Source organism: Oryctolagus cuniculus, chromosome 12 (genome assembly GCF_051225735.1).
Source record: "Oryctolagus cuniculus isolate XC-2025 breed Fujian yellow rabbit chromosome 12, ASM5122573v1, whole genome shotgun sequence".
Taxonomy (NCBI): Eukaryota; Metazoa; Chordata; class Mammalia; order Lagomorpha; family Leporidae; genus Oryctolagus; species Oryctolagus cuniculus.
The window spans coordinates 20,469,884-20,494,763 of record NC_142878.1 but is presented as its reverse complement, the minus strand read 5'-3'; the positions used below and the strand labels follow the sequence as shown (position 1 = coordinate 20,494,763).

General features: G+C 51.8%; 1 protein-coding gene and 1 pseudogene across 3 annotated transcripts in view; both read left to right on the top strand.

The window, feature by feature from the left end:
• The window catches only part of PELI2 (pellino E3 ubiquitin protein ligase family member 2), a 144,459-nt gene that overhangs the window by 13,272 nt on the left and 106,307 nt on the right, over window positions 1-24,880 (top strand). The window lies entirely within an intron of this gene.
• LOC127483746 (tripartite motif-containing protein 75 pseudogene) lies at window positions 22,647-24,072 on the top strand (annotated as a pseudogene).

Sequence of the window (24,880 nt, the reverse complement as noted above, 5' to 3'; positions counted from 1 at the left end):
CTTTGTGTTTGCCAGCGTGCCCTTCAGGTGAGTCTCCCCCTCCAAATGTCCATCTGCCCGCAGACGGGAGCGAACAGACACCAGTCTTCATCACCTTGATGGTCTGTGTGCCGCCCTCCTTCTCACTCCCTAACCTCCCACCCCCACCCCAGCAGTGCCGGTCACAGCGCATGTCTGGGCTAAGTGGCAGATGCTCTGGCCCGGCAGCCCTGGAGGAGGTGACGTCATCTGCACTGGACCAGTGAGGGAGCCGCGATGCCCGGAGCCGGAGGGGCCTGGGTGAGGCTACACAGTCAGTCCAGGATTCCTGGGTCCCCCCCCCACCCAAAGCTCAGGGGTCCTGTGCCTCTCAGAGTCGCTGTATTATGAGGGTACTTCAGAAAGTTCATGTAAAAATGACTTTTAAAGAAATGTTTATTTTGGTACAAAAATTGAAACCCATGTATAGGTTTTTGTTTTCATAAAAATTTTTGGAAATTGCAGAAATTTCCAGTATGGTTTTCAACTTTTTTTTTTTTTTTAACAACAAAAACAAAAACCTCACATCCTGCTGTACTTGTACGAGGCTGGGCTTTGCAAGCCTGGAGCGCTGTGCTGCGGCCCCGTCACCTCCGGGACGCCTTCTGCAGAAGGTCGGAGGTTGCTGTTTGGCACTGGCTTGCTCAGTTGCGGTGGTCACACTGTGCGCAAGGACACTAGGTCCCCGCTGGGGCTGCCGGGGCGCGTAGACAGCAGGCAGGCGGTCAGCCCACGGGAGCCGGCCCGCCCCACGCTTGCTGCCGCTGCCTGCCCTCAGGGAGGGTCAGGATGCTGCCCCGTCTTTCCTGTTGCTCCCACTCGGGCCACAGGTGCACACTGGAGCTTTGCTGCCTGCTCTGCACTTAGCAGGTGTCTCCACGCACTGGAGCGCCTGGCCTGCCGGTGCCGGAACGCGCGGGGGGTCTCCCAGGTGAGCGGCTGTAAGTTATGTCGCGGAGTCTTGTCACTGGGAGCTGTTAACACCAGTCATTAACGCTCCTCACTTCACTCTGAGGATTCGGTAGTGGAAACGCTGTCCAAGGCCAGTCATTTGGATTCAGGTAATGCCGCGTTTTAGGAGCTGTATGCTGAAAGGACACATACAGAGCAGGAAGGAGAATTTCGGAAGAAGCAGGGAAAACCGCCCATCATGCTGAATTACTTTCATGTTTGGCACCTGCATTTCCAGGCAGTGCTCAGATACCTGCGTTTTTATGTGCTCCACTTTACACACCTTACACTCACCAGCCTCACTTTCGGAGAACTTGCTTGGTGCTAAAATACACTTACAGTAAGCCCCCCCCACCTTGTTTTTCTTGGTCGGAGCAGGGCTGTGTTCATAGCTGTTGATGCAAACTCTGCGTTGTGGTGGGGGCCGCCGGCGGCACTGCCCTGTGGTCTTTGGGGGTCTCTGCACGCATGGGCGGCCGAGCTCCGCCTGGGGGGCCCAGAAGCCATGCGAGGGCATGGCTCCAGCAAATGCAAGCAGTCAGCAAGTCCATGGCGAACACACAGCATGAAGAAACTGCATGGCTTTCACATTTTTTTATACCACAATAAGCTTATCTTTTCATCCCACTTCCTACTGAGTTTTGAAAGTGCCCTTTACATTCTGTTGGGTTCTTCGAGGGACTGGCGCTTTCAGTACAGGTGAAGTCTATACAGTCAGGGCTCGGGCAAGCCCGGGAGAACCGATTTCCTGTCTTCCATCACCACCCCTGTGCCTTGTCCTTCCCTCCTGTTTTCTTGGGCTTCTGTGCACCAGAACGGGCAGCTCCTCTGCCAGCCATGTTCTGCTCACCGGTTAGGTTTTAGCACAGGTGTCGCTCCCAGCCTGAGTCCTGCCTGACCCTCCCTTCCTTTTCCCAGCCAGGAGCGAGGATTTCTCAAGAGTCCTCCGTGTCTTGTCGATCTCCCCTCCTTAGAGGGCCCCTTCCTCGCAGGGCCCAGAGCTAACTCAGCTGCACCCTGTCCCAGCGCTGGCGCCGCCGTGTGGATGGAGACACGTGGCCCTGGAAGTAGTGGTCTGCTGTGGATAGCCATCTCGTCCCCTGTCCTTTGCTCCCTGCTCCAGCCAGTAAGAATGCACCATTTGCTTTGAAATAGTTTATACTTAGAGGTCTTCAGCAAGCTTCCGTGAGGTTTTCTTCTGTCTTTGTCTCCCGGGGTAAGGTGGATCACAGAGTGCTTCAGAGTGTCCACAGGGTGTCTACTCGTGGCCCTGGAACGAGATGCAGGTGGATTTCAGACTTCAGAAAAAGAAGGGTTCAAGTGGAAGAGGGCAGGGTTGTGACCTGGAGCTGAGAGTAATCTTAGCTTTTGGCTTTAAATGATCTTGTATGTCATACTAAAAATCTTCCCAGAACGGGGCTGGTGCTGTGCCATAGCAAGTAAAGCTGCCGCCTGCTGTGCCAGCATCCCATATGGGTGCTGGATCAAGTCCCAGCTGCTCCGCTTCTGATCCAGCTCCATGCTAATGCACCTAGGAAAGCAGTGGAAGGTGCCCAAGTCCTTGGGCCCCTGCACCCATGTGGGAGACCTGGAAGAAGCTCCTGGCTCTTTCTCTCTGCTTGCCTCTGCCTCTCTGTAACTCTGCCTTTCAAATAAATAAATAAATCTTAAAAAAAAAAAATCTTCTCAGAAGCATCAGCAAACCCAAACATGTTGACAATGATAAATCTCTATTTTTCTACTCAAAATTAGTTGCTCTGCTTTCTTATCTTTTCACTCTGAAGTTTCAGAAAAATATTCTTCGGATGATTTTGTCCTGGTCCTCATCACGGCTGCTCCTTCCATGTGTGTGCTGGCTGTGAGCATGAGTGTGAGTGTGTGTGTGTGTGTGTGTGTTCACCTGCTGCTTCCGTGTGCACCTCCTTTCCTTGGATTCCTGGAGAACCTGCTGCTTCCCCCGCGCCTGTGACGTCTGCTGCTGTTCAGCCCATCCGTGCGTTCTGTCTCGGGTCCCTGCAGACTTCCCGGTGTTTGTCTTCTTTTCCCTCCATCCCGAGGTGTTGAGTGCAGCTAGTTACGTAGTTGAAGCAAGACAGCTGGGGTGCTTGGAATGCCGCTTCGAGTGTATTTTCCCCTTCTTTTGGACATCAGTATGATGAGGAACGAGAGGTCTTGTCATGGAACAGTTTTCTTTTTGCCAGAGAGAGCTGAGGCCCGCAGAGGGATGTGAGTCTTCTTTCTGCCCCCTCCCCCTCACGGCTCCCCCAGCCTTCCTTCAGCTCCTAGAATTCCCAAATGAATATTCCTCTCCTTTCCCCATTGCTACTTCCAGTTCTTACAGGGCCCATAGCAAGTAAGGGAATGTCTCACATGCAGATTATTTGTGTGCTTTATAAGAAATCCAAAGAGAAACGTGCTATTAAAAGCGGTACGTGTACAAGGGTGAGCGACGTGAGGGCATCCGTGATCCTGAACGAAGGTCCCTGTGGGTGGCAGAGTCCCTGCAGCCCCAGAGCCACGTGAGCAGCGTGCTGGCCCCTGACCCGCCGGCAAGAGCGGGAGAGCCGTCGGCTGCTTCCAGTCTGTGCTCCAGCCTCGGAGCGAGCGCTCTGTGGACTGTGTTTCTACAAAGTGGCTTAATGAATTTGCTCATCTTGTTTTGATTGGGTTAGACTAGCAGGCTGCCTTATGGTAGCAGGCATATTAGTTTTGCCTTGTGGCTCTTCTTTCTGGTGTATGCTGGGCACATGCCCGCAGTACAAGATGATCCAGAAACGGCAGGAATCTTTTCAAAGTGAGAAGTCACGTGCAGACGTGGGGTCCCAGAGATTTTGGGGGGTGATCCCTGTAACGTGAGATTTCTCCAAGAACTGACATTTTTGGCTGTCTCTTACAGAGGTATTAGCTACAGATGGTGACCATTATTTAGTTGCTAGCAGTCTTTAAAAGATAATATATGTTTCAAAAGACGGAACTCGTTGCCCCTCTTCCTAGGCCAGCTCTCTGCTGTGGCCAGGGAGTGCAGTGGAGGATGGCCCTAGTGCTTGGGCCCTGCACCCCATGGGAGACCAGAAGTACCTGGCTCCTGCCTTTGGATCAGCGTGGTGCGCTGGCCGCAGCGCACCAGCCGCAGCGGCCATTGGAGGGTGAACCAATGGCAAAGGAAGACCTTTCTCTCTGTCTCTCTCTCCCTGTCCACTCTGCCTGTCAAAAAAAAAAAAAAAAAAAAAAAAAAAAAAAAAAAAAAGACGGAACTCTTGTTTCCTCTGTACACAAGAAACTGGATTAAAAAAAAAAAGAAAACAAGGCTAAGACCAGCAGGGTGCTCTGCGGAGCGTTCTGCTCACAGGGACGGTTGAGCTGCGTGCCCAGTGACCTCAGGCCCTGCGGTGAAGGCCCCGGGTACCTGGAGGGCTTCAGCCTGACTCTGTGGACCAGTGGAGTTGGAAGCAGGCATAATGATTCAGCCGGGATCTCTGTCGAGGGCTTTCTCTTTTAAATCATGGCTCGTGCCTCTGCCTTTTCAAGCACAACCCTGGAGACTGCTTGGGTCTTTCTTTGGATTCTCCTGAGTATTGACGATCACTGAATAGCACTGTAGACTTTAAAAAGGCAGGAAAACTGGGACCCATAGGAATCTTCTGGAAAATCCTTGCAGAAATTTTATTCTCATAGAGAAAAATGAGAAGTTAAAATGCATTTTTTAAAAGATGCATTTATTTATTTGAAAGGCAGAGTTATATATAGAGAGAGCTTCCATCCTCCAGTTCACTCCCAAAATGAGCCTGGCCAATACCAGGAGCCAAGAGCTTCTTACGGGTCTCCCAGGTGGGTGCAGGGGCCCAGGCACTTGGGCCATCTGCTGCTGCTTTCCCAGGCACATTAACAGGGAGCTGGACTGGAAATAGAGCAGCTGGGACTTGAACCAGTGCCTGTATGGGATGCCACCATCACAGGTGGTGGCTTTACCCGCTGTGCCCCGACACTGGCCCCAGAGATCCACGTTCAAGGCGATGCAGCTCACCGTGAGGGCACACTGTGGGAGGGCGTCCCCGTCTGCCCGGGGTTCCCTGGGTCCCCTTTGGTGGGGCCCAGAGGCTGTGGATTTAGAGTTCGTGGCAACGACATCAACGCTCTGGCCTGGGGCTTCTGTGGGGCATGTGATGCAGAGACGTTGCTGCCAGGTGACCTTGGGACAGTTTCCTGTAACGTGTTGGGCCCTGGGAAGAGAAGTGGCCTGGGGACGGGAAAGCCAAGCTGGAGACGCCGCCTGGGGTAGGTCCCCTTCCCCAGGGCTGTCGGTGAGAGGGCGCCTTTTTTTAAATGCGCACAGAATAGTAACTGGCTACTTTGACCCACTGACCTTGGGCACTGTGCCGCTCTCTGATGTCTGATGTCATTTATTAGTGTCATTTATTGAGTGCCAAGGTTTTAATTGATGTGTAAAGTACAGAATTTGTATGGGGCTGTGGCCAGTGGTCTGCCTGCCTCTAAGTTGAGTGTGTGTGTGTGTGTGTGTGTGTGTGTGTTTTCCTTCTCTCTTCCTCCTACCCTGCCCCCCCCCCCCATCACAGGTGTACACCGTGAGGTCATCCCTTCCATGTGCACTGTGCCGGTGTTCTGGAGGCGTCTGTGGAGAGAGCCCACTGACGCAGCATCCGCCCGTTTTTCAGCCCCCTTGGATGGAGGTGACCGCGTTAGGTTGGTGGCTGGTCCGCATCACCTGGGAAGGTTTCGCTGGGTGTCAGCGGAGCGGAGGATTTCCACACACACCCTCCCCGCGGACACGTGTCCTTGACCTGCTGCCCAGGAGGCGAGAGGGAGCCGGCGGGGGGGTCCGTGTCTGCCCGTGTGTCTCGTCCTCCCGTGAATGCGGGAGTTCCGCAGGAGCTCTGCTTTTCCTCAGTGGACGAGGCTCTTGAGCGTGGGATGATTTTTCTTACGTGAAACTTGAGAGATTTACTTCTTCCTCTTTGAAGTGGGTAATGGGGGAAGAAGCTTTTTTGGGTCACATAACATTGATCTGTCTCTGCATCCCAGGGGAGGAAGAGAATGAAAACCTGAGCTGGCAGGGCTCAGCGGGGCGTAGGATCGCGTACCCTACCGTGGCCAGGACAGCAGACTTGGGCCAGCTTCTCTCCCTTCCCCCTCACGTCACTGATCTCCTGAAAACCAGGCTCCCATGCGTGCAGAGGGCGGTGCCGAGAAGGCGGTTTCGTGTGCGCTGTCCACCTGTGGGGGATTCCAGCGCATGAGTGCCTGAACGCCAGCGGCTCACAGGCCTGCGGGCACCGATGCCTGCACAGGGCTGGCTGGGAGGGTGACCGAACTTGGGGCTGGTCGTTTGCAGTTAAGATCTGTAACTGGCCGTCATGCTTTAGGAGTTAAGGCCAGCTTGATGTTGTCAGAAGTCTCTCAGCCTGGAGTGCGGCTCCTTCTCGTTTCAGAAGAGCTGCTTCCCTCCAGAGGCTCCAGCCTGCGGTGGGGCCGGGGGCTCACCTGTTGCAGGCCAGTTTGTTGCTGGATGTCGCTTCTTACCTGTGGCTTATGGGCAGCCCCAGGAGGCGGGGTTCCCCCACACCCCACAGCCTTGGGCTGCTGCCTGTGCACCTGCTGGAGGAGGTGGCGTCGTGCACTCCCAAGCATCCAGGGGGTGGAGCCGCCAGGCCTGTGCCCAGCGGGGAGCCCCCTGGCCGCCTCTCTGCTGAGCCCAGGCTCCTTACTTCAGGAGTATTCTTTGAAAATTGTACGTGTGTTTAGGAAAGGCGCAGCGTCTCAGAATGGCGTATTTTTATGTTAGTTTTGACTGAGCATTTTTCAGGATTTGAGCATTTCCTGTTTTCAGAATTCCTGCAATTTTTTAAGCAAATCAAAGTGCAGATGGTTCTGTGATGTGTCTGCCTTCCAGAAACTCGAAGGTGCCCATGAGTTCTTTCCTTTCCTTTCCTTTCCTTTTTCTGTGCAGGCGAAGACTGCAGCGGCAGCTGCTGGACAAATGCGTCCGAGGATTCGCTTCCTTTTCCGTGGTGAAGTTCTGACCTCAGAAACTTGGGTGCACTCTGTGAACAGCCGGTTCTTCCCCGGCAGAGATGTGTGGATAATGGGGGACTAGTGAAACGCTGCAAGTTCAATGCGCCAGGCTAATCTCAGCATTGATCGTGTTTCTGTCTGTGGTCGCTCTGTGGTGACGCTAAGAGCGGTGGGAGCGAGTTGTTTGTAGCTGCTTGTCGGTCCAGGACTGCTCGCTCAGGCTGTCTGAAGTCCCCGTAGCCTGGTGGTGGGCGCGCCCGGTTCGGGCTGGAACAATTGCTTCTGTGTTGTTGGGAGATTTGTTTTCTCAGGTGCCTGTTCACGGCCTGGCTTCCGAGTCTTCCCTGCTGATGAAGTCCAGGAATGTGTGGAGAGGGGAGGGACAGGCCGGGGCTTGAGGGTCACGCGTGATTCAAGCTGGTCCAGCCATAGGGGCTGGGGGCGCTGGGTGGAGGGACCTGGTGGGCACGCTCTGGCATCCTTGAGTGTCTCAGACCCCCCCCCCCCCATGTGCCCAGTCATGTGCCCAGTGTTCTTCCTTGCTGCACTTGGGAGGGGTGAGGAGGAAGGGGAGGAAGGAGAGGAAGACAGATGGGTCAGGGAGAGGGCAGAGTGGGGAGAGGGCGTGGGGAGGGGGCTGCTGTGTGGGTGCTACAGGGAGCAGCATTTCAGAATACTGGGTTTCATCTGAGTTTGGTAGTTTCACAGCTTAAATGTCTTAAATTATGAAATTACATATATATATATAAATGTATATATATGTATAAATGAGGGCACTTCACAAAGTGCGTGGACAGTGGCACTGAAGCGCTGTTGATTTCCGTGCAGAAATTTTTGAAAGCCGTGCATATGAGGGGTGTTGAGGAAGCTCATGAAAATGTATGTTAGGAAAAAAAACCTGTGTGTGGCTTTCCGGATATTTTTGCACCAACATAAGCTTTGCTTTCAGCGCCACTTTGCAGGAACGTTTTGAAGACCACTCGTAGGTATTCTGTGTGCTTTGAGCCTTGATGGTTGCTTTCTTATTAAACTGGCTTCCGTCTCCCCCGTTTGCTGCTTTTTGACCCTGTGGTATTTCCCTTTCCTTTTCTCTCCTCCTGTTGGGCCACCTCTTCATTTTGGTGCGTTTCTTTAAATCTGAGGAGTTTGGAGTCCAGTGCCTGGGGGCCTTTTTATGCTGCAGTTTGACTCTTTTCCCCCTTGCATATTGTGAAATTTTTTTTAATGAAAGTTAATTTTCTAAAAATCCGATTCTGTTGAGCAGTGAGGCTGTACTAGTACAGATGAGACGGAGAGCAGGTGTGCACGGCCTGCCACTCCCATCCCGCAAACTTGCCGGCTGGGGAGGGCCGGCACAGACCAGCCTCTTCCCTCACAGGAGGGTGTGGGGTCTGTGGGGTTCTGTACCAGGGGCTCCAGTCGCTCGGTTGTCCCTGGCCCATTTCATTGTCCTGAAAAGCGGCCGTCATGGAATCTGATTGACAGCCTGACAAGGAGCCCTCCATCCATCGGCCCTCATTCTTCCCTCTTTTGTTCACATCTGAACAAAATGCAAACAGAACACCTTTGCCCATGCCTCAGACACATGCTGGGCAGAGCTGCAAGCCTGGTTGCCTGGTCCTCGTGTCCCAGGGCTGTGCGCCCTTCCCGGGAGCGCCCCGGGCACTTGTGGAGGGAACTCAGGAAACACAGGCCCCTCGCCCAAGTCGTGGCTGCTCCCAGGAAATGGGTTCAAGGTGCTGTCAGGGGCGGCTGTGCACGAAACCCCGCTGAGTCTAGTTTTCTAGAGTCGTAAACGCAGCGTCAGAAGGCAATCACGTGTCCTTAGGTCGCATTTTGACTTTGCAGAGAGGTATACAAAGGAAAAGACCTGAACCGAATCTTTGGAAAATGTCTCCTGCTTTGAAGAGAAGTTGCTCTTAGGAGTTTCTCAGCCAAGGCCGTTGGGTTAAGTGGGGACCTGCAGGTGCAGCGTGGCCCTCAGCAGGGTCCCTGGGGCTCCAGGAGGGGTTTGGTGGGGACAGCAGCAGGGAGGGAGAATGTCGCCGGCCTCGAGTTGGCTTTCACTTTTAATTTCATGCCAAGCACTCGGTGGGGTTTTCAGGATGTCCCCAACCACGAGGCAGGGACAACCTCATGTGCAGTGACCACGTTGATGGACTGTCGTGGGCAGGTGGCTGGCTGTGACTTGAGAAGCCACGAACATCGAGGTTCAGGTTCATCAGAAGGCACGGGAGGGAGGGTCAGGGGGATGGGAGCCTCGCGCTGGCCGGAGCGTGGGCGTGCTCACCCCTTCTCCCTGGTGCCTTGCCGCTCAGCCACCCTGTTAGCTGCTGACGGCATCTCAATGGCGCTTCAGTCACATGAGAGCGGGAGGGTGTCGGGCTCGGTGGGAGCCCCAAAGGCTGGTGGTGGCGGGGCTGGGCCTAGCGGGCAGGAGTGGCCGGTGGGCGGCACTTAGTGCTTTCCTAGGAAGCCTGGGTCTCCCTTGGGTGAGAGAAGGTGTAGCTTGTTTTAGGCTACCTAGGACAGAGTGGTGCCGGCCCTGTTGTGTCTGCTGTGTGTGTGACTGCAGAAAATGAAGGGTAGGAGGAGACAGCCCAGAATCCTGCGTGTGTGTCCGTGTGTCCTTGGTGCTCCTGCTGCACAGTCGCCCGGTGGCGTGGGGGTGCCCAGGTAGGTGGATCAGCACCTGGGTGCGTCAGGCCCCCCCTGAGGTGGGATCTGCCTCAAAGGGCTAAGGAGATGGCTGGTTCCAGGGAGCATTTTCCTCGTTTGGAATCTGGTTACAGGGACAGTGCCCTGCGGCATTGTCCAAAGGCATTGGCAGGACGTTAGCAAATGCAAGGCGGGGTGCACGCGGCTGCCGGGTTCAGGGCCAGCACGGTTCCGACCTTTCCCAGCCCCAGGGAATTCTTTGGTGTGCAATGATCTCTAATGACTGTGACTGGGGCCTGCCCACGCCGCCTCAGTGGTCTAGGAAATAAGGACTTTTTCGTCCTTCGTATTTCACTAAGCAGAACGGTCTCCAGTTGCATCCCTTTTGTTACAAAACACAGGGTTTTGTTCTTTTTTTATTGCTGGGTAATATTCCATCCTGTATGTTTGCACATATATGCATTTATGTATATATATATGTGTATGTATGTATATGTGTTTATACACATGGAAAATGCAAAAAATGTACAAAAGGACAAGTGGGTCAGACCCCATCACCTGGAGGGGCCTGCTGTGCCCAGGCCGAGCTGCTCTGCTCTGCCCCGCCCCGCCCCTCAGCGGGCTGGGGGCCCTTTCTGGAAGTCGAGTCAGGTGGGGTGACCTGGCTGCTGAAGCTGCGTGGGGCCCCAGGCCGGGGGCCTGGCACCTGTGGCGTGTTCTCCCTCCTCTGCCCCTTCTTCTCTGTCACAGAGTCCTGTGTCCTTTGTGGGCCCTGGCCGGGTTGCTTGTGTTTCATTTGCTGCCTTGGTTTCTGCCGGTCCCTCTCGCTGGAGTGTGAGTGAGTTCTGTGGTGTAGGGCCCCTGTCACAGGAGTGTCCCCGGGCCTGGCAGGTGCTACAGCCCAGCAGGGACTTCACAGACATCTGCGAAACAGTGAGTGAATCAGAGACTGCTTCAGCCTTCGCTTTGCATCCACAAGGACTCACTGGTCCTGTACAGAATTCCTGGTTTTATCCCCCCGTCCCCCATTCCCCGCTCCCACGGGGACCATTCCTTTCATTTTCAGCAGAGAAGGTGGGATTATAGCATGCTTTTAAAAAAACTACATTAAACATTGCTGCTTATAGTATTTATTGCAATAAAATTGGAGTATATAGTATTCCTATTTTAAATTAAAAAGTTCATGATTTTTTAAAACTTTTTTAAAAAAATAGGGCCTGATGTAGTTCTTTTTTTTTTTTAACTGTGGCTGCCCCCCTTTTTTATTCTGAAATAATTTTCATATTTCATAACAGTTGTCCAAGTAGCACAAAGAGTTCATATGGACCTGTCCACTGGTGTTGCCAGCCTTCCTCACCGTGGAACGGCGAATGAGCCAGGAAAGTAGCACCAGTATAGTGCTTGTTCCTGCTACAGGTCTCGTGTGGGTTTCAGGTTTCCCCCGTGGTCTGCTCTGTGTTCCAGCCCAGGAGCGCATGTCACCGCGTGCGTCGGGTCTCCTTCATCACCTGCAGCCCGGGGCCGCCTCCCGCGTGTTCGCGCCCACGCCTGCCTCGCTGAGTGCCAGCCAGGCATTCTGCAGGCTCGCTCTCAATCTGGGTTGGTCCGGCGGCTTCCTTGATGAGACCGAGGCCGTGTGGTTTTGTCAGAAAGTCCGCAGGAGGAATACTTTCCCCGGGCGTCACGCCAGGAGCCCGTGATGAGGAAGCGTCTGACCCCGCTCACTTGGTTAGCGGTGTCTGCCTGAAGTTGCTGTTTTCTCTGTGACACTGAAAAATACGGCGGTGCGAGACGCTTTGTGGCTGCTGTTCGTGTTTGTCCTTCCGCATCCCCCGTAGATGTTAGCATCATCAGTGAATCTTGCCCGCAGCAGTTACTGCTGTATGCTGGGGATTCTGTGTTTCCTCCATTCCTTCTGTTTGTTAATTGGAATGGGCCTGTAAGGGATCCTTCTCTTCCACCTCTGTGTGTCGCATTCAGTTACATCAAACGGGGTGTGGATGGTAATTTTATTCTGTGGGTTGTCATCCAAAAGCTTTATTAATTTACCACTCAAATCACTCCAGAGTTGGCCGTTGGGACCCCAGGCTGTTGGCTGCCGTGTCCTGTGGGCCAGCCCCATGCTTTGTCGAGCCCTGTCTTGGTGTTTTGGCACAAGATGTTTTCGGCTTGTTTTGTCATTTCCCTGCACGGCCCTGGAGTTGACCACTGACCCAGGAGCCTTGATTGCTGGTGTTGAGAATGATGCGTGGAAATCAGGGCCTGGGCCTGGGTGAGCTGTGCTTGCTCGTGGGCCCTCTCGGTGGGCAGGCAGAGCGGGGTACGCGCGTGTATTTGTACACTGATCCGTGTGTGTGTATGAGTGTGTGTGTGTACCGTCTGCACATAGACACACATGAAGACCATTAGTTTGTGCTCATCCCTCCGATTGCTGTCCGACACCATGAGGTCCATTCCAGCCTTCCCTCTTTCTGTATCTGTCACTTCTTTCTTACACAGCCGCAAACCTGCTTCTCCTTACTACAGCGTGTTGGCTTACTGTGCAGTCCTGTGGTGTTACTGAGGGTGCGGCCAGAGGAGTAGAGCTAATGGGAGGGTGTATCAGAAGAGTGGCTGCAGCGGGCTCAGGCGACTCTGGGTGCTGCCGGCCCGACGGTGAGGAAGGAGCGGGTGCAGCTCCCGGGGCCGTGGGGAGCTGCTGTGCCCCGCCGGGACCCCCTTCCAGAGCTTCGGCTGCTCTCCAGGGCTCGGGATGGATTACCCAGGACAGTTTCCTTTACGTCAGGTTAACAGATGGTGCACGGACGTTAACCACAGTGCACGGCGACACCTAGCTTAGATCTTGCCTGGGTGACTGGGGACTGTGGCCTGGCCAAACTGGCACGTAAAATGAACCATCACACATGGTACACGCGTCACATAGTCGCTGAACTGCGGAGGCTTAGAGACCCGCTTGTGACACTTACAAGTGTCAAGAGTTGTGCGGTTTGTTTAGACTAGCACTTGCCAGAGTGTCTGAGTTTTCCCTTTTATTTGCAATCTTCTCGTTCCTCCTCCTCCAGGTCTTGCCCTGAATCTCATCATGTACAGCGGTGCCTGGACGGTGACCAGCTGCTTAATCTGGGGACAGAGCAGTCGAGGGCCATGTCAGTGGCAGTTCAACTACTCTCCTGTGTGTGTGCGGGTTTTCCTGTGCCACGCATTGGGCTGTAGTAGGGAAGATAGAGTCCTTTAAAGGGTGGGTGTTCTGGGTGCCCCTGGCTTCAGCTGTGCGGGGTTCTGTTGTTATGTGGACCACCTGTACTACTTGGTTCCCTCTGTTACAAGATAGGTGTGTGGGAACCTGCAGCTAGGGATCAGCTCCGTGTGCTTCTGTCCCTTTTGTAACTGCAAACCAAGGCCAGTCCATCATGAAGTACCAAGTGCAAAGTCATTAAAATCCAAACATAACTGTGCTTCTGTGTGTGATGTTGTTTTGCTGAAACACAGCACTCTTCACGATTCCAGCATCCTGCATGGACTCATCCAGGCTGAGGCGTCTGGGCTCAGGATGCCTCTCCTGCCACGGACGACTCAAGGCTTCCGGCCAGCAGCCCCGTCTGGGAACTGCTGGCATGCTGGGCCTTGCCCTGTGCGGCGTGGTTGCATCTGGCCTGCCGCTGCCCTCAGGCAGTGCCTGGGCTGTAACCCTGCCTCTCTTGGCGTCTTGTTAGTGCCACACGGTGCAAGTGCTGATGGTCTGCTCCAGCCTAACTCTCAATGCAGTGCGACTGCGCGCCAGAATGAGAGGATGAAGCATGCTCCTAGACGTATCGTGGCCCCTGAGAGTGTGTCCCGGCTGCCCTGGGAGAGAGGCACAAACGTCCTGTTCACTGGTGTGCAGGTGCATCTGGTGCCAGGAGAAGCTCAGCGGTTAGGTTGATGCCCTGAGGAGGAGTTGGCCAGGTGGGCAAGTGTGTGTGCGTGTGTGTGTGTGTATGTAGGGGGAGGGGGGAGGCTTCCCAGATCCATGCCACGAGAGGAGGACTTTCGGAGTGGAATTCTCACACGCTGGGAGAAAGCGTGTGCTGGTTTCCACCCCTCCTCTTTGCAGCTTTATTGGGCTTACTTCACGTGCTGTGGAATTCACCTGCTCCAGCATGTAACTCAGTGGGCTGGCAAGTGTCTGGGACTTGGTCGCTTCCCTCTTGCACCTGCTCCTGCTGCTCCCATGCCCGGCTCTCGGCGACCACTCTTCTGCCCTTCTAGAAGTGTCACGGGTAAGATCATGCAGTAGCTAGCCTTCTGTGTCTAGCCTGTATAGTTTCACCGCCTGTTTTCTGTGTGCACACTTGTTGGAGCGTGTGCCAGTACTTTGTGTTTCCATGACCAGACGTGTTTTGTGACCTGGCTGTCCCACGTTGTGTATCCACTGAGTGGCTGACAGATGCTTGGACCGTCTCCGAGGTCTGGCGCTCAGGAGCGACGCTCCCAATGGACACTCGCTTGCGAGGTCTCTGTGTGGACACGCCTGCTGGTCTTCCTCAGTAGATGTTTACTAGTGGAGTTACTGGGTCTCTTGAAACAGTGTACGTCTGACTTTTCACAAAACTACTAAGCCACGTTCTGAAGAAGCTGCGCCGTCTGTCCGACTGCGTGGCTGTGTGTGGTTAGGGGACAGTGGTGTGTCCCCTGGGCAGAGGGAGGCTACTGGGTGGGAAGGGGGTGTCTTTGTCTCTGTGTGTTCTGGGCCCCACCCAGACCTTGCTGTGCAGAACAGCACTGGGAGGAAATGGCGTTCTTCTTTCTGAAGTTTATGTTACTATTACTTCTTTTCTTTAGCTGATTTTTTAAAGATTTGTTTATTTATTTGAAAGGCAGAGTTACACAGAGAAAGGAGAGGTCTTCCATCCGCTGGTTCACTCCCCAAATGACTGCAATGGCCTGAGCTGGGCTGTTCTGAAGCCAAGAGTCAGGAGCTTCTTCTGGGTCTCCCACATGGGTGCAGGGGCTCAAGCACTTGGGCCATCTTCTGCTGCCTTCCCAGGCACATTAGCAGGGAACTGGATGGGAAGTGCAGCAGCTGGGGCTTGAACCGGCCTCCCATATGGGATGCCAGCATTGGGGGCAGCGGCTCAACCACTGTGCTACAACGAGGCCTCATGAGCTCTGGTTTTATGTGAGCTGTTTGCAGTCACTGGGGCCTGGAGAAAACATACCCATGGTGATCCCAAACAGTACCCCCCATCTCACCGTGTCTGGTGGAATTCTCTGGCCCAGGTGTTTGGGAAGTTACAGGAGAGCCATCCGTGAGCTGGGAGGAGAACCTAGCACCCGTGGTTTGGAGCGTGTGGTTTGGGTGTGTTGAGAATGACAGGTCGGGTCCTGTCGTGTTACTGCCCTGGTGGCATTCTGACCGCAGCATCATGACCGTGACAAGGGTCTTGGAATCCGATTTGGTACAAGACTGAATGTTCTCTGTGCGGACAGCGTGGGAGCAGACAGATTTAGGTTTGGTGTTTTAATAGCATTCGATGGGAAGTGCAGATAACCTCGCAGCTTTTGGCCACAATATAAAGGTCAGCACCGAGATTGTTATCTTTCTCCCCATGGTTCTGCCTCCTTCCCCTCCACTTCCTCTCTGGGCCGTTGGCCCCTTACCCTGTGACTGTGAACCGGAAGGTCGGCCCAGATCCTGCCTTCAGCTCCTGCCTTGCAGGGAACTTCTCTTTCCTGGCTTAGCCAGGCGTGGAGCCTCCTGACATGCACGTGTGCATGTGTGTGTCTGTGTGTGTGTGTGTGCGCACGCGGGCACTCTGGGGTGCAGTGGAGGTGTCCCTTGGTGAGACAGGGCTCCCACAGCGCTGGGCCTGCCTGCTCATCTTCCCGTGGGGTGCTTAGGGAGTCTCCTGTGTCCCTGACTCTTGCTTCCAGGCCTGGGCAGGTGCCGCTGTGGTCTCCTGGGAGATGTGTCCTCTCGCGCTGGGTCTGCCCTGCCAGGTGGGATCACCCTTCCGAGATGTAGCACAGGTGCCTCTGCTATGGGAAACCTTCCCAGACCCTGTTCCCGCCCCGGCCCCTCTCATGCTGTGCTCCCTTAGCACTCCTCAGGCACGTGTGCTTGGCTTTGTCCCCGAGAACTGGAGCTGTGTCTCTGCTTCTGTTTGCCCTGTAGACCGTGAGCTCCCCTGTAGTAGTAGGGATTTTCATGCGTGTCGGTGACTCTGGCATCTGGTACTGTGCTCTCGGCACCAAGGGTGCACTCAGCAAGAGGGGAGAAAAGTCAGGGCCAGGGGCTGGGGCAGCAGGCCCCTGTGAGGGGCAGGAGGCAGTCCAGGGTCATCAGAGGAGGCCTGGGGGATCCCCCTGTTTGTTAGCACTGTCTTAGTTGGAGACCCAAGCCCACTGCAGAGGTACTGCCTCCTGCAAGTCTTGTTTTAGGGATAAAAAGCCCTTGTGCTCTGCCAGGGTGGATGTGTGTGTGATCCCCATCCTTTCCACGAGGGGTTAAGCCTTGGTGTTCATGGATCCTTCTAAAGAGGCAAACGAAATACTTGAACCAGCGTTGGCAATCAGAGTTGTCATAAAACAGAAGCAAGAGCTGTGAAGTTAGATGCCACAAGTGTGAACCTTCCCGAGAGGCCTTAAGTCACATAACCACAGTCCCTGGGAAGGGAAGAGGTTGCCTGCAGAGCGCCTCCCTGGCTCAGCTTCCTGCCGTGCATGGTTCTGCCTTATGCCCTCGGCTCAGGATGTGGTGTGTTGCAGTTCACCCTCTGTTCTTTTTCCGTTTGTGCAGTTTGCTGAGCACAGTCACAAAGGCAATGGGCTTGATACAGTAAGAAGCCTGCCTTTGGAAGCGGGGTGTCCAGGGAGGAGGTGCTATGAGGGAAGAGATGTCGGACCCAGCGCGTCAGCAATGCCGTCTCACTGTTCAGTGTCCCTGGAGGTTGGAGCCCAGTGTGGTGTGTGCTGTGTTGTTTGTAAACTCACCCGTGAAGTCTCTTTTTGTGGTCATCCTGCTAGATGTGCACTTGGCCGTGGGGAGTCAGGTCGCCTCAGTGCACTGGCTGGTACCCACACTCAGGAGCGTGTAGGGATAAAATGCTGAGCTCCCTGTTGAAGATGCCGCCTGTTCTGGATTTTTGTTCTTGGCCCGAGAGCTCAGGTATCTTCCAGGGTATCACGCAAACATTTTGTGTGTCGTGTATTTTGAAAGGCTGGTATCCATCTGACCTCCCGTGTACAGGGCCAGGGTTTTTCCTGCCTTCTGCCTCTTTAGGTGACGGTGGGAGAGTGAACACCTGTTGTTCCGCTCTAACTCTCCGTGCTGGCGCCAGTGACGTTGTGCACGCGATTGAAGACTCTTCTAGAAGGCTGGGACACAGACATCATGGACACCATCCGTTCGACGGCGAGTTCTGTGCTCCTGTCCTCTGTAGTTAGGCTAGCCACCTCACTTCCCCACAGGGGTCAGGTTGATCGAGTAGGCAGCTTTGTTCCCCTCGAGAGCAGAGGCTCAGGGGGGAGATGTTACGGGATTAAGTCCTCCGCAGAAGCCAAGGGGCGCCGGCAGGCGTGTCTGTTGATGTTGAGATCGGGCCAGCAGGAGGAAGCCACGTCCCCACGTGGAAACCCCAGTAAAGAAATTCAGCTCAGCCGTGCAGGGATGAGGTGTGGTGTAACAGATGCCTTAGACATGGGCTGTCCAATGTAGCCTCCCATTGTCTGGTAGCCCTGTGTTTAATCTCTTCTTTGCCACCACTTTTAGATGAGCACTTGCGGTGGTCTCTCTGAGGTGAGTGGTGTCCTCCAGTTAGCCCGTGTCTGCCGCAGGCCTCCGCAGTTAGTGAACTCTGGGAGTCGGTGCTTCACGGCGAGTCAGCATGTTTCAGCGTTGTTCATGTATGTTTGGGGTGTGCGGAGTGTTTGGAGAAGCCCGTACAACGTTGTGTCCAGGCTGTCAGGGGGAAGAGCGGCAGGCTCGTGTGTGGTGGTTGAGCAGACGTGGGCACTGGGCTGACAGACGCAGAGAGCCACCGCGAGCCGGCCTCCCTGTGGCGGTGTCCGGCAGGGCCACTCTACCCTGGATCCCGAGAAACCCGATCCAGGCTCACAGCTAGGACTGTGGCCTAAGGAGATGAAAGGGATTTGCCTTTTGGACCTTAGGGATTTCAGGAAAGGAGAGGGTCGGGTTCCTCTGCCATGCTGGCGGCCGGGACTCAGGGAAGGTGAGAGTGAGGTTGAGTCCAGGCAGGTGCTGCCGGCAGTCTCCTGGCTCTGTCATCTGCCCTGTTCTGGCCACAGGGCCCTGCGTGCCTCGTTGGAGCACCTTTGGTAGCACTTGGAACCACACCGCCTGTGCGTGCACCGTCCCCTCCAGTGCGTGAATTCTCTTCTGCCCCCAGCTGCCCCCCGGCCCCGGTGCATCAGTGCGCATGTTCCCTTGGTGTGTCGCGCAGACCCGTCTGGCAGGTACAGGTGAGACCACCGCTGCGTCTCTGAGCTGCCTGCTGTCCTGCCCTCAGCCGGGCTCAGAATAAAAGGCAAATCCACACGCAGCCCGAGAGTGCGGGAAGGTGGGCCCAGGCCAGAGGAGGGCAAGTCGGCCGCTGCCTGGTGCGTGGTGTCGAGAATTCTCTTCTTTCTGGAATTCATCCAAAAACAAGCTTTGTAGACTGGAACATTTCCAAGTAGGCCGTTAGGCTTCAGCAGCCAATCTGTGCTCCGAGGATAACTGACGTGAGTGGGAACTTTGAGTGAGCGTCCCCATGATGGAATCCTCACCAAGAATATCTGCCGTGGAAGCAGAAGACTTGGATTTTCTTCTTGCTCCAAGGATGGAGGAGTGACAGGTGCATGGAGAGGTTGCGTAGAGTCACTGCTGCCACGGCGCCTGCCTCGGCCGTGTGCCCGACACACCGTGGGGGGTGGGGATTGTGAGCAGTTTGGATGCTCCGTGGCCCTCTGCTGAACACACATCCCGAGCCTCCTCTCAGCCAGAGGGCTGGAGTGATACCTGTCCTTAGAAATGGAAGCATCGAGGACAACTTAGTCAACAAAAGGTGTGCTTCAGATATGTTCAGTTCCAATTTAAATAAATGATACTCAATGTAGACGTTTCGAACATACCAGAAAATCTAAAAATTAAGTCATAATTTTACTCTCATAACCATTGTTAATATTATGGTATCCTTAGTTCTTCTCAAGCATTATTGAATATTTTCAATACATTTCAGGTGTACCCTGTATATATTTTGTATTCCTTGGTTCTCCTAATGCTCTTTCATTGCTATTGGGAATTTGTGGTAAATATGATTTCATCACGTGGAATTACAGGATTTATTTCATTGACCCATTATTATCAGACGCTTAGTTATTTGCAGTTTCTTGCCATTATTATGACATAATTAATACCTTACTGCATAAAACTTGACCTCAGTTCAAAGTTACCCTAAATTAGAATTGCTGTGGCACAGTTAATGAATGTTTCTATAGGAGTGGTATATGTTGCTAAGTTAGTTTGTAATTATTGTGCCAGATTTCTCACCTGTGGTATGTTAGAGCAGTGTTACTTGAACAAAATGAGATTACTAGATTGGTGAATAATGGAATCTTGCTTTAATTTACATTTTAAAATTGATGAGATTGAGCACTTTAGAACTATGGAGGAGGATCATTAGCCATTGTTTGATTTCTCTGTGAATTGCCTATTCCTGTTCTCGGCCCATTTTTCTATGAAGTATCCATGGAGATATCTGTGTTCTTCCTTTTATTTGTTAAATTATTTACCTATTAAAAATACTAAGCTTGTGACGCAGTATTGTGATTTTTTTTCTAGCTTTGTTGGATATATAATTTTATACTTTTCATTATGCAGAAGTTTTGGATTTTACATACTCAAGTGTTCCAGTTTTTTTTCTTTGGATTTTTCTGTTGCTTTCATGTTTAAAACACTGTTCCTAATTTAGGGATAAGAAGTGAACCTATTTTTTTTTCTTTAATTTTATGACTATGTATATTTATCTTTTGAATATTTTAAAATTCATTGTGGATTGTAAGAAGCCACTCCAAACATTTTTTTCCCTCCTTTCCAAGTGGCATCCATTTCCAAGTACGATTGATTGAATAATCTGATTCTTAGTTACTGGTTGCCCTTTCTCCATCCCCCATTGCTTTCTTGTATATTGAGAAGTCTGTTTCTAAAATGTCCCTTCTGTTCCATGGGCTTGTGCCTTCTCTTCTCAAGTAGCTCTTAACCGTTTCGTTGCTGTGGCAGTGACACTGTTTGACGTCCTCTGTTTCAAGTTCATGGGTTAGGCTAGGACTTCTCAGAACGGTGTTTAGTGAAAGTGGTAATAGTGGACATCCTTGCCTTGTTTCTCACTTGTGATCTGAATGCTCTTCCTGTTTTGGGAATTTTCTTTTTATTCTTGGCTCTTATAAACAGTCCAGAATGGCAAGGAATTGCGTCGAATGCCTGTTCAGTATCTGTAAGAGCTCTGAATTTGGAAGTTGTTTATGCAGTGAGTTTTTATTGGTGAATCACACTTTGAGAGCAGTTTATGTTGCAGATTCCAAAAGGCGTCCCCAGGGAAAATGTGGCAGTCCCAAGGGAAGCATTGTTTTTGCTGCAGGAATGTTTCCTTTCCCTCAATGGACAGTGGGACATCTTCTTCGTGACCAGGGAGAGAAATGGAACTTTGAGAGTGTCTTCCAGCCCTGGTGTAGTTTCCAGAAGCTCTTTTAGAAACGTAGAGTCCAGATTCTATGAACATGCATAAATCTTGAGAACAGAACTGAGCCCGAGCCCGCCACTGACTGGCCGTGTGACCTCGAGGGTGCGTCTGCACTCGGCACGTGCGGAAAGCTGTGCCAGTGCTGCCCAGCAGTGGCCATGTTCTCTGTCTTGGATGTCCAGCGTGGTAGCCACTGGGCCACTGATCAGGAGTGGCTGTTGAGCACGTGGGGTGTGGCTAACGTGGAGAGCAGAGTTTTCCATTTTAACAGCACGGGCCTGTTGAACAGCGCACATCTATGCCGTGAACCAGTGTATCTAAGGTCACTTGTCACTCTCAAATTGTGCCTCTCTGAAAATGGCTGGACATTTCCCGAGAATCTGATGGCTCAAGATTTTGTAAATGGGAATGTTTTTTGGGGGAGAGGGGACCTTTGGTGTCTTCTAATTCTTAAACCCTTGATTGCATTCTCCCTGTATTCCGATGATAGACGTGGCTGGATTGTAAGAATCCATGTAGCAATGTGTTGTCTGTGATCCTGGAGAAGTTCTCCTGTTTCTGTGTTTTCATGGAGAGCAAGAAGGTTCCGCTTGCTCCCTGAGTGTGCAGCTGGTGGGTTGGTGCTGCAAGCCAAAATGCACTTTGGGTGCCATGCTTCTGTAGCACTGGAGTTGTGGCAAGCATCATTTACCATCAAGAGTCTCAAAAACGCTTTTGTGCAGTTGACCTAGTTTATCTATTACTTTGCAGTTTTAAAATGCAGCAATAGAGAGTGCTTCCATTTCTTGGAATAACTGGATTTTGTATACATTCTTATTTTTTTTTTAAGATTTATTTATTTACTTGAAAGTCAGAGTTACACACACACATACAAAGAGAGAGAGAGGACTTTTATCTGCTGGTTCACTCCCCAGTTGGCCACAATGGCCGGGATCTGTGCTGATCTGAAGCCAGGAGCTTCTTCCGGGTCTCCCACATGGGTGCAGGGGCCCAAAGACTTGGGCTATGTTCCACTGCTTTCCCAGTCCATAGAAAAGAACTGGATCGGAAGTGGAGCAGCCAAGACTCAAACTGGTGCCCATATGGGATGCCAGCACTGCAGGTGGCGGCTTTACCCACTATGCCACAGCGCCGGCCCCTACATTCTTATTTCTAATACCTCCTGATCTCATGGTTTAGGGATTGATCAGACGTACTCTAGAAGAAAAGTGATATAAAAGGAAGTGCGCCTGCATGGAATCAGTGTGCATCATGTACAGCTACAAATTGTGCTGTGCTTTCTAGCTCATTAAAAAGTATTCATAAGTCTGAATTTGTTTTAAAGTCATTTGTCCCCTCAAAACTCTGTCATGCACAGTTGAACAAGCTAAAATATTTTCTAAGAAGTTGTCTTGGGATTTTATTGTTGCATACAGTAGCAAGTAGATATCTCTTCAGTAAGTAGTTTGTTAGACACTGCCCAGGGAAGTTCTAAGGCTGTGTTTGCTTGCCCTGATGTGCCCATATTTTTTGGAATTTCTAAAAAAAACATACATCAGTGTGATTATATTAGGAGTAGTAAGAGAGGCCTGCCAGGAAATTTATGCAAAAAGGAAAAGAGATTGGCAGCAGTTATTTCAGTAGTAAGGGAGAGTTATGGATACAAGGATTTTCCAATGCTGGTTTCTATTCCCGGCCTCAATACTTACTCTTGAACTTTGGACCCATCATCAAACATTTTGTACTATCAAGTTTCTTTATTTGAAATGCTGATCGCTTAATACATGTTGGATGCTGCGGCCAGTGACGGTTTAAGATACTTCTTTTTCCAGGTAGCCTTTCAGATGCTTGTCTTTTAGATTCTTCCTGTAGTAAAAGTTGTACATGAGGCCCTCGCGGCCGCCGCCTCGCCAGGAACCCGTGGTGGGCGTCCAGCTGGGGGTCTTCAGGGCCGCCTGAGCCCCCGGGCCCTGAAATCTTCTCACTCACATCAACTTTGAGCTGCCAAAAGCTGGAAGGGTACATTTCCCACTGAGCTGTGATTGGCTGCAGGCCTGTGGGTGGAACTCCTTTTGCCAGTTAGAATTCGAGGGTCTGAAGACTCAGAGGACTTCTAAGACTGACACTAAGACCTGAAGGACTGAAAGGGGACTGCAGTGAGATCATCAGTTATCTCCAGGAAGGTCGGCGAAGTCCAAGGGCACACTTGCCTCCCACTGGAGACACCTGTAGTGTCACGTCCTGAAGAAAGCTCAGCTCAGTCCCCAGCCTTACTCACAGGTGAGTGGCAGAGATAGCTACCCTGGCAGCACTGCAGGAAGCAGCCAAGTGCCCCATCTGTCTTGATTACCTGAGAAGCCCCATCACCACTGAGTGTGGACACAACCTCTGCTGCTCTTGCATCCAACAGTCCTGGGCAGATCTACAGAACAGGTTCCCTTGCCCTGTCTGCCGTCACCAATGCAGAGAAGGGCGTGTCATGGACAATGCCCAATTGGGAAGGATGATAGAAATTGCCAAGCGTCTCCAGCCCAGGAGGAACAAGACGAAGAGTCAGGGAGAGTCGCCCAGGTGTGAGAAGCACAGCCAGATCCTGACCCTGTTCTGTGAGGAGGACCTGGAGGTGTTGTGTCACCGGTGCCCTCAGCTCCCTGACCACCAGGGCCACCACGTGAGGCCCATCACAGAGGCTGCCACTGATCACAGGGGCAGGATCCACAGTTACATTGAGCCCCTGAAGAGGCAAGTGGCAGACATTCAAAATTTAATAAGCATTCAAAGCAAAAAGCCCTTTGAGCTGAGAAAGAAAGTGGAAAACCAAAGAAAACAACTATCCTCTGAATTTGAGAACTTGAACCAGTTTTTAGAACGTGAGCAACAAGCGGTTCTCTGGAGGGTATTTGAAAGTGAGAGGGACAATCAACAGACGCTCAGCACCAACATAGCAGAATTTTCAAACTATGGTTCAGCCCTCCAGCACCTCTTAAACAAGGTACAAGAGCACAGTGTGATGCCTGAAGTGGAGCTACTATCATAAGTCAAAAATTTTTATAAGAAGTCTGACAATGAGGTTAGTCCATCTATCTTTTCAGTTGATTTAAAGAGAGAAAGTTGTAACTTTCCTCCCCAGTATTCTGCTCTGCAGAAAATTATAAAGAAATTTAAAGTGGATGTAATTCTAGACCCTGAAACAGCACACACTAACCTGATTGTCTCTGAAGATAAAAAAATCCGTGAGATATACAAAGAGAAAGCAAAAGGTTCCTGATCTTCCAAAAAGATTTGTAATCAATCCAGTTGTGCTGGGATTCCCGTATTTTCATTCTGGCAGGTATTTTTGGGAGGTAGAAGTGGGAGACAAGCCTGAATGGGCTGTTGGCATTTGTGCAGTCTCTCTCTCCACCGAGGGAAGGAGGGCCCCATCAGTGCCACAGGGATGCTGGAGGGTCCAGCTGAAGGGTGGTGGCTGTGATGCACAAGGAATTGTTCCAAACCCCCGGGTGTTAGGAGAGAAGCCCAAGGGCATTGGCATTTACCTGGACTATGAGCTGGGTGAGATCTCATTCTACGTTACGCTGGAGAAGTCGCTCATGTGTACTTTCACTGACAATTTTACTGTACCTCTCCGACCTTACTTCTATGTAGGACCTGACTCAGAATCTGTACAAGAACAGACTCTGAATGAAAACCCCCCATGATAGCCTAAACATTCTAAATAGGTGAGTTCTTTTTTTTTTTTAATGGAAGGTGCATAGATTATTGTGTTAATACAACTATGAAAATAATCCCTTGAATTTTTCCTTTTTTAATTTCACCACTTCCAAGAACAGAGTTTCATTTATTTTGATTCCATGGTTATCTGTAAAACAGTGCCAGTAAACGCCTGTCCCACAGGGGTAGTGTCAGGGCTTACCTGTCATTGCATGGACGTTGCTAGGTGTGAGGGTGGTGGTTTCAAGTTGGCAGTGAGTGTGGACATCGTTAACAAGGAATGAACCAAAACAGAACTGGTCAACCTTGCCTTGTCTCTGTGAAGGTTGAATTGTGCTTTTCCTGACACATACGAGGGAACTTCTCAAGGTTTGTGGGAAATGGAATTAGAAGTTTATTTTGGTATAAAACATTTTGAAATATGTGCACTGCTGTTTCATAATATGCATTTGCCGTGAGCTTTTTGAGAACCTTTTGTCCAAAACTATTTACCAGGCAGCAGGTGGTAACCTTAGTGATGTCACCAGCACAGTGTGGTGGGGGAACCTGGAGAGGCGCTGAGCACATCTGCCTCTACGCTATCAGTTACTGACAAGTTATGCTGTTAACTCTAGAAGCTGCCCTCTGGCGGCACTCACCACATCATCGTTCTTAGAAACCCTTTGATCTACATAACTTTCACTGCATCCTAGTTTTTTTTTGCCGTGGCACATAGTAGATTATGGCATGGTGACTTGTTAGGACGTTGTAGAGAACTAGAAGTTCCTAGAATATAGCTGATATTTATTGAGCCCTGTGACCTGGGAGTTGTAGTA